This window comes from Corvus brachyrhynchos, unplaced genomic scaffold, assembly GCF_000691975.1.
Source record: "Corvus brachyrhynchos isolate BGI_N302 unplaced genomic scaffold, ASM69197v1 scaffold32, whole genome shotgun sequence".
NCBI lineage: Eukaryota > Metazoa > Chordata > Aves > Passeriformes > Corvidae > Corvus > Corvus brachyrhynchos.
The window spans coordinates 13,969,170-13,978,241 of record NW_008237919.1 but is presented as its reverse complement, the minus strand read 5'-3'; positions in this window follow the sequence as shown (position 1 = coordinate 13,978,241).

Below are 9,072 nucleotides of genomic sequence, written 5' to 3'. Positions count from 1 at the left end.
AGAGAGGAGAGAGGCAGAGAGCAGTCATCAGACAATCAAACACTACCTCCCCTGGGTCACTGCATGACCTGCAGTGAAATAGGAGCCTAGGATGGAAGCATGAGAGGTGTTTGGCCAAAGCAGAGCCTAAGGAAGGAAAGATGTCTCTTAAAGTGTTTAATTATGTTTCCTCTTTTTTCCACCCAAAACCTGAATCAGTTATCAGTAGCTGGTGCTAACTTGGAGTAAATAAATAAAAATTCCCTGAGCTGAGAGGGTTTCACCTGAAACAGAAGGAAGAGAAAAAAACCAAACAAACCCAGTTATCCCCCCTCCTTGCAATTCCAGGAAATTCAGAATTGCCTCCCCCCAGTTTTTCATTAATCCTAGCAATGGGCTGGTTTCTCAGAGGCTCACAGGCTGGGTACCTACCAGTAGTTACCCTCCCATCGCCCACTTGCGCAGCTGTGCCCTTCACTGTCCCGCTGCACCACGTGTTCTCTATTTCCATCTCATTTGCTTTCAGGTCTCAAGTCCACATTTTTTCTCCTGTTCCTATTCGTATGCCTCCCTCTGCTGTTTGTTTTTTATTCTAGACTTCACAGTTGTATCATTTATGTGAAGTACAGCAGTTCAGAACACACTCTCCTAACAAGCAGTGCTTTTCTGAGGGGTGCTGGAGAAGGAACAGCTGGTTTTAGTAATAACCACAGTTGTCCTGTAATGATCACTCCATTGACTTGATCCATTTGATCCATGAAGGCAGGATCAAATTCAGAATCACTACAATTTATTAGAGTAATCATCTAGGTTTAGACTCAGCCATTTTTAGTTACGAGAATTATTAAATGGAGCTATTTGCTAAGTTAAAACTTTCATGAAAAAAACTCAGACCTTGAAACTATGTTTTTCAGTTTTCAGGATGTAATAAGCTTAAATCTACACCCATTCCCACTGGTGAAACTCACTTGGAAGGGGTAGAGTAATTTCTGTAGTATAAAGGTACCACAGTTCAGAAACACACACTGGAGAATAATGTAATAAGGTGTCCAATTGCAGTGGGTTTTTTCACTTGTATGTGTTCATGGTTATTGAAGAAAACTTACACTGTGTGAATGCTTTGCTTCAGCAAATAAATGCTGTGGACTGGCTGGACTTCATGAAGTTGCCTTTACACAGGCAAAAATAGAGGAAAAAGCAGTGTAACTATCACTAGCAGAGAACTTTCACATTTATTTCAATAAAGTACATGGAATAAAGGATACTACTGTATTACCTTTAATCATTTTCTAAAATCCACAGGAACCACTGTCAACTCTTCTATTTATCAAACCAGAAAATTAAAATTCAATGTATCTTATATTCCCACTTTACTGATGCTGTATGTAAACTGTATCTTTGTACTTACTAAGGTATTACCAAATTTAAAATACATCACATTGACATCCTTCCATTCAGAAAATTCCTTGGGTAGAGAAAAAGAGGGTAATTCCACATGATTGTTCTGATTTATTAATGCCAGCTGTTGCTCATTACCTTGTTATCTTCTAGGGGCTACACATAGATAACTTTATGCTGGGCTGTTTCTAGGAAGGAAAAAGAGGCTAAGGGTATTTTCCTTGGTTGTTTTCTTCTCCCCGTCCATCCTTTCAAAGGTGGCCACTATGATTTCCATTTCACAGGCCTCTAGAATTTCCCTCATCCTTGATAACATATATTCTCTTCTGCAAATAAATGAAGGGCTCAGGACTCAGGATGTTACTCATGAACAAGTTTCATGACAACTGTACACACACAAGACCTAAAAGACAGCTCAGATATTTCATAAGACAGAAATGCAGAGCCATCTAGGCAACTTCCAACTAGATTTGCTGACAGCAAGGCTACAAGCAGAGGGATGACAAGAAGTTTCCTGTAGCTGGGGCAATGGTGAGCATACACATCATATTTCATTTGTTATGTTTACATCTATAAACACAGCTCTCATCATATCAAGAGCAGCCTGTCAAGGACCAGACGTGAGACACTGGCCTTTAACATGTTAAGAAGATAAGAAAAACATGATGAAGAATGCAAAATAGAATTGCATGACATGGAAAGGACCTAAAGACACATGGAGTGTGTTACTTTTACATAGTTTTCTCTGCATCAGGCTCTCTTATGATATAAACAAAGTATCAGGTAACACAGGAGCTGTGTGGTACAAGTCTTTTGAGTTGCCTTTCCCTGATTAGAAAATGTTTCATAAGCTTCTGACAGGCTGGAGACCATGTAATCACAACACACATTTGCAGAGGTGGATGGAGTCTTGATTCAATTGCACTACTGCTAAATAAAAATCCAAACAAGACTCTGAGACATGTCTGTGCTTTACACGGAATTAATGAATGTCTGTCTGTGAGAGGAAATCAAATGTGACAGCGCACTTGCTTTGACAAAACCCCCCAAGCACTGACTATACAACTATCCTGAACAGTGAATATATGTTTTCTATTCAGTAATGATGTGCTAGAGACCGAGCATTTACAAGCTAAGTGAACTTAGCTATCTGCCAAGAAAAGGAGGCGAAGAAGGAACTGAGACATGATCAACACTGCTTAAGGTTAAAATGAGGCCCGGATATAGAATATGTTTCATGGATTATGCATTAATGACATACATTAGAAAGACATAAAACCTGCATACATTAAGGGTATGAATCAAGCTGCCAGTCAAGGGTCAGGAGGGAGGCTTACAGCAAGACAGCATCTGCTAAGGACCAATTGCAGTTGCTGCTTCAGCTGAGGCATCATTCTCAACAGCTTGACACAGGGGGACCATATTCATACCTGTCATGGTCCAGCTGAACAGGCTTGCTTAGCCAGCAACTCAAAACAGGTCTGAGAAAGGGAGGGCCTGGACTCACTCAGAGTTAAATGAACTTTCTTTTTCCAAATTTAGGCTGGTATTGCATTCAATATAGAATAGAGTTATTGAAAAAAAAAAAAAAAAAAGGGTGAAAGAATTGTCCCAGGTAACAAAAAGACTCACAAAAGGCGACAGAGAAACAGAAAAGAGAGCCTTGATAAAAAGCCTGTAATGGAGAGACCAGCAGATACTGCCCACTGACTTGACGAGAGACCAGAAAGAAGCCTCACAGCTATGGAGGTCCCTTCCTGCCCCCACAAGTAGGCTCTGTCCTTTTGAAAGACAGTTTTATAACTTTAAGTATATTTTCTTCCATTCTATAACTGAGGAAAACACAACATATCAGCAAGAAATTCTGGAAAAGAAGGTTCAACCTGGAGCATCCTGATCTTAATGTGTACATGTCTTCCTTCCTTCCTAAAAAAATTGGCATGTGGTAAAGGAATTGTGCCTATGGGTTATCCCCAGCCACCATCTTGGCACCATGCAACTGCTCACTCACACACCCCACACCGTGGGATGGGGAGAGAATCCAAAAGGTGAAGATGAGAAAACTTTTGGGTTGAGATAAAGAGGTCTTAATAGGGAAAACAAAAGCCACGCATATAAGCAAAGCAAAATAAGGAATTCATTCACTACTTCCCAGCAGCAGGCAGAAAGAACTGACATTCCGTACAATGTGAATGGTTTACGTCCTTCATGTTTACCATTTAGTGCAAGAGTTGATGCACTGCTGTCTTCTATTTCTTCACAATACCAAAACTAATACAAAGAGTTCTGAGAAAACTGACTGCAAAGGTAAGCTAAGTGGCAGGTGAAATAGATGCATTAGGTCTCCTTGCTGGAAGAACTCCCTCTCAACACAATTACTGGATTAAAATCCTACTGATACAGCTAAATATAATCCTATCAAGCTCACTTCACTGTACATGAGAAATATGAAGTTGTCTACATGAAAGTTGGAGGCTAAAAACAGACACATGGGGGGAAGGAGCTTCTCCAAGACAGAAGAGGAGCTGATACAGCAGATATTTAAAGAGGACTTGTCAGACAAGAGCATACTGAAAGCTGCAGAAATGACAAATCAGATCAGGGCTAAGAATACTTGAACTGGTGATGCAAAAGAATAAAAATACGTGGGTACTTGAAAAATGCCTGAGTTGAATTAAAAATCCTGTAACATCACGTCCTAAATAACTAAATATAATGCAGAAGATCGGGACTGACATATCTCATAGAGACAAGCTTAGATCTAAAGGAAGGAAGAACATTCTGCAGTGCCAAGGTCTGTGACAGAATGAGTAGTTCTGCATCTAATAAAATAAAAATGTGCTCTAACAGTGGAAAACTAAGTTTGCCTTCTTTTATGTTAGTCCCATGAATGACTGGGGTAAATGATGGATTACTGCAGCAAAAGTAATTTCCTGAGGATAGCATTCATAACTGTGAAGAAATGGAAAACAGTGAGAATTACTGTATTGTAAATAAGAAATACTTCAGATACCTGCCATACAGCTTTTAGAATCAAAGAGGAAATATTTTCATCTCATTTTTAATTAGCATAAATGTGCTGACTTTAAATTAGAGACTCAAACCATCAGCAATGTCAGTGGCTTCAAAGCTTCAAAACGTGTCTTCTAAAACAAGTGTGCAATACCAAACTCAATGATAAAAGCGCTACTTCTAAACATTGTTTCCTACCATGTACAATGTACTTGCCACCCAGTAATAATCCTTTCTAAATTTAATTAAAATTATAATTTCACTAATGTCAGAATGCAGATAATTGCTCCAAAACATGAAGCTATGCAGTGAGGCCAGAAGAGCCCAGAGGCCACAGAGCTGATGGCTCTATCAGCAGCACTAAGGCTCTCCCATAGAGGAGGGACCCAAAACTGAGCTTTCCATCAGAACTGGCTAAAACCACTTTAAGTGCACATTTACTTAAGAAGTTTTTTACTTCTCTGCCAAACCCCTGCTGCTTTTTAATTAAGACCAAGTTTCGTTAATTCGAACAAAGGTCTCCATCTTAACTTTTACTAAAAATGATTTTGTTTAAGCTGAGATCAGAAGCCTCTGTTCTCTTTGACAGATGCTGGAAGCTGAAACTTCTAGGAGAGCAAGAAAGACAGCTTCCCTGAAAACACAAAATTGCTGTATTTTTCCTCTTCATACTTTTAATATAGTATTTCTGGGGTTTTTTTTTCTGGTTTTGTTAATTTTTCCCTAGTTGTTAGAGCTCTCTACCCCTGTAGATGTAGCAGGAAACTGCTATCCACTTCAGAGAAACCAAAAAATAAAGTGAGCGTGTTCAGAAGTCTCCCTTGCCAGGACTGCAGAATTCTCACTTTACTTCAGACTCTGCTGTTGCTTTTAGTCTTTCTCTGTTTTCCTTTACAAAAAAGTCCCATGTGGTGTGTGTTACCACTAGATAATAAGACAACACCCAGCAGGATTACAATGAATATCCTCTAGCGACTCTGCAAGTATGTTATCTGAGAATAATGCAGATTTCCTTATCTTCTTTTTGAACAGAGCTTGTTTGTGTTCTATAGCATATACCAGCCCTAATCATGTGCATATCATAATCAAAGATATGCACAACCACAAAACAAAACACTCTGCCTTTTTGTTGTTCACCTTCAACTCTGAAGTATTTTATCTTGTTTTCTGAGAACAGATGCACGTGGGAACTAACCCTGAGATGGTGGCACTGCCAGAAGCTCCCACACTCCAGGTGGAAGTTGTTCTTCCTGTGGCTCAGCTTCATGTCTAGCACACAGATCTTCTGTCACCATTTCACCCCTTCTTTCGCAAGAGCTGAGTCAGGAAGGAGCAGCTGTAGGTAGCTGAGGTGAAAAGCTTGCTTCAGTATGTAATTGCAAATTTTATCCTGTAAGGAAAAAAGGGACCAGATGAACTCCTTGTGCTCCTGAGTGCACTAATAATCCTTAATGGCTCTAAGCAGCCTCATCTGCAGCTTCTACTTACACTGATAGGCCCAAGAGCTCTATTTAAGCACAACCCTGGGCCCTCAGCTCTTATTTGAGCTATGTTAGAAGAGTGCTAAGTCTGTGCTATAGTAATTTTTGATCTGAGTTTTGACCTGTGGACTGACTTCCTGGCTTGACACCAGCCTGGTCTCATTGTGTTGGTGGTTGCTGGACCTCAACCTAACCACAACTAAGGGATTTTGCTCCTGGCTTCTCCTTGGATCTCTGTCTTCATTATGATATTGCCTTATGATCCGGACTTCTGGCTGACTGTCTCTAGGTCTGTCTGGCTCAACTGAGTGTGAGAGTGGGTCCTGGATGGTGAGGTACTTGCTCTGACAGGTATCGTACCAATGTTGGCTCCCCACTCACCTTTCCCTTAGGGAACAGTCCTGTCCTTGCCATTCCCTGACAACCTCAAACATCAAACCCTTTAAGTTACTTGAATCCCTGCTGTTTTAAATGGGTTGGAAATATGCCCTATTAATTAAAATTAAACTAATTAAATATGCTCTATTAATTAAAATTAAATTAATTAAAAGCCTATGTTAAAGATGGAACTGAGCTTTTCCCCTTCCATGGAGCAGTTTTCACATCCTTTTTCTGACCCTCATATTAACAGAATTGGTAGTTGTGGTGTTTCTGCAGGAAAAAAAATAGATAATTCTTTTATTCTGCTAGCTGTGGGCCTCCTGTTGGTTTATTCCTGGTCATAGACGTATAACAGTGCAGGAAAATGCTTTCCCTAGTCCAGAGCATCCAGCCCTGGGATCCCTAACATAAGAATGATCTTGATCTGCTGAAAAAAGTCCAGAGGAAAGCCATGAAGAGGATCAGAGGCAGGGAGCACATCTCTTATGCGGCTGTGAGAGTTGGGGCTGTTCAGCATGGAGAAGAGAATGCTCCAGGGAACCTTTATAGGATGTTCCAGTACCTGAAGGGGCTCTACAAGAAAGCTGGGAAAAGACTTTTTACAAGAGCATTTAGTAATAGGATAAAGGGGCATGGATTTACACTGAATGAGGGCAGAATCAGACTAGATATAAAGAAGAAATGCCTTGCAATGAAGGGTGGTCAAACACTACAACAAGTTGTCCAGAGAGGTGGCTGTTGTATCATCCTGTAAACATTCAAGGCCATGTTGGACGGGGCTGTGAGCAACCTAGTCTAGGTGGAAGTATCCCTGCACTTGGCAAGGGGTTTGGACTACATGACTTTTTAAGGTCCCTTCCAACCCAAACCATTCTAGGATTCTCTGTATTTGAAGTGATAGTTAAGTATTTTTTCCATCTGATAGTCCTAAGGGGTGAGATGAAGCTGTGGTACTTTAAGGGTATTTCACTCTCATTTTCCCTATAAGAGATCCTTTAATGAAAAATATCTGAGACATAATTCAGCATTGTGCAACCCATGAAAGCATGAGCATGTATATCATTCAGTGTAAGCCCTGTGAGCAGAGGCCTGAGTTCTCCATAAACTCTTGCTACTTTGGTGTGCTGCCAGCCTCCCCCTTCTATCTCAGACAAGACTACAAGAACCCTATAAAGCTAGAAAAGCACTTTAAGGAACAAGTAACAAGAGTTTACCAGTGCCCTCCAGGAGAAGCAAAAAGCATTTTGGATTCACCTGGCATACTCACTCAGCTGCACAGAACAGCCTGATATCACATACTTTGTGTATCTGAAACTGTGACCCCTCCATGGGTGTTTACCACAACTTGAAGAACTCCCATGTTTTTTATGGAGCTCTCAAAGTGTGAAGGTGTGAAATATGGTGTCCTTGAAAATAGCTTTTAAAGCTTTGCTCCATCACAAGGCAAGACATAAATGAGTCATGAATTGCACACATGCGCAGGACTGCTTCCCAAAGCTAGAGTCAGTCTGTTCTGTAGACTACAACCACCCTTGTGAATTAAAGCTCCGCAGTAAGAAATCCTGGGTGAGTAGCTCTTGTCAGAGTGAATTATCTCATTCCAGAGCCATCCTTTGGGAAGAAGTATTGTTTAATTATAAAAAGCTTTGTACAAAGAAACTTCAATTTTGTTTTCATCATTAGATATGTTCTCTGTATTATTCAACATTTTATACCTCATTGCTGAGAAGACAAAGCAATCTTCCACAGCCAGGAACATGTACATATCTTTCTACAGAAGCATAAAAAAGTATTGAGGAAAGAATAGCCAGCCTTTTAATTAACTCTGATTCCAAGGGACAGAATGAAAAGATTGTGAGTGGAACATTAGCCCAAGATAATGGACTCCTAGTGACACTGCTACACAATTGAGATATAGCAGATGATTTTATGAAAATTGGACAGAGCAAAAAGACTTATTTTTGGAGTTGGAAACATTAATCCTTTGTCAGCTTTTCTGAGTCATTCATTGGGGGTCAGTGCTGAAGATGCCAGATATCTTCTGAATATACTGACAGTACTTTCCCTTGAAATAGAATGAAGATGCTCTGCATTCTGCAACTGCTTTCAGCACTGTCAACTGGCAGGCAATAACAACCTGAGGTGTACATGCTGATATTATTTGGAATACAGTAATATATGTAAGTAGCTCATGGTGGTTCTTATTACCGAGGACGTGTTTAAAAGTGCTAGGAGAAGAGGAGGCTCAGGGGTAACATTATTGCTCTCTACAACTCCCTGAAAGGAGGGTGTAGCCAGGTGAGGGTCAGTCTTCTCCCACGCAGCCAGCAACAAGACAAGAGGACACAGCCTTAAGTTGTGCCATGGAAGGTTTAAGATGGACATTAGGAAGGATTTCTTCATAGAAAGGGTGATTAGGCATAGGAGTGGGCTGGCCAGGGAGGTGGTGGAGCCACTGTCCGTCCCTGGAGGTGTTTAAGAAAAGACTGAATGCGGCATTTAGTCCCATGGTCTACTTGACATAGTGGTGTTGGGTCATAGGTTGGATTCGATGATCTCAGAGGTATTTTCCAACCTAATAGATTCTGTGATTCTGAGAACTCACATTTTGAGGTGACAAAAAAAAAAAAAAAAAGAAAAAAAGCAATGCACGCTTCCTGTTGCGATGTTCATCTGACACCACGTTTCTCAGTTTTTCAGGCATGCTTCAGACCGCACTTAATTTCCACTGCAACTACTTTTCGGCTGCCTAAGTTATCCCGTAACACCACGCGGGGTGACCGATACTGCGCTGCCGCGCTACCCCTGCATTCCGCGCAGC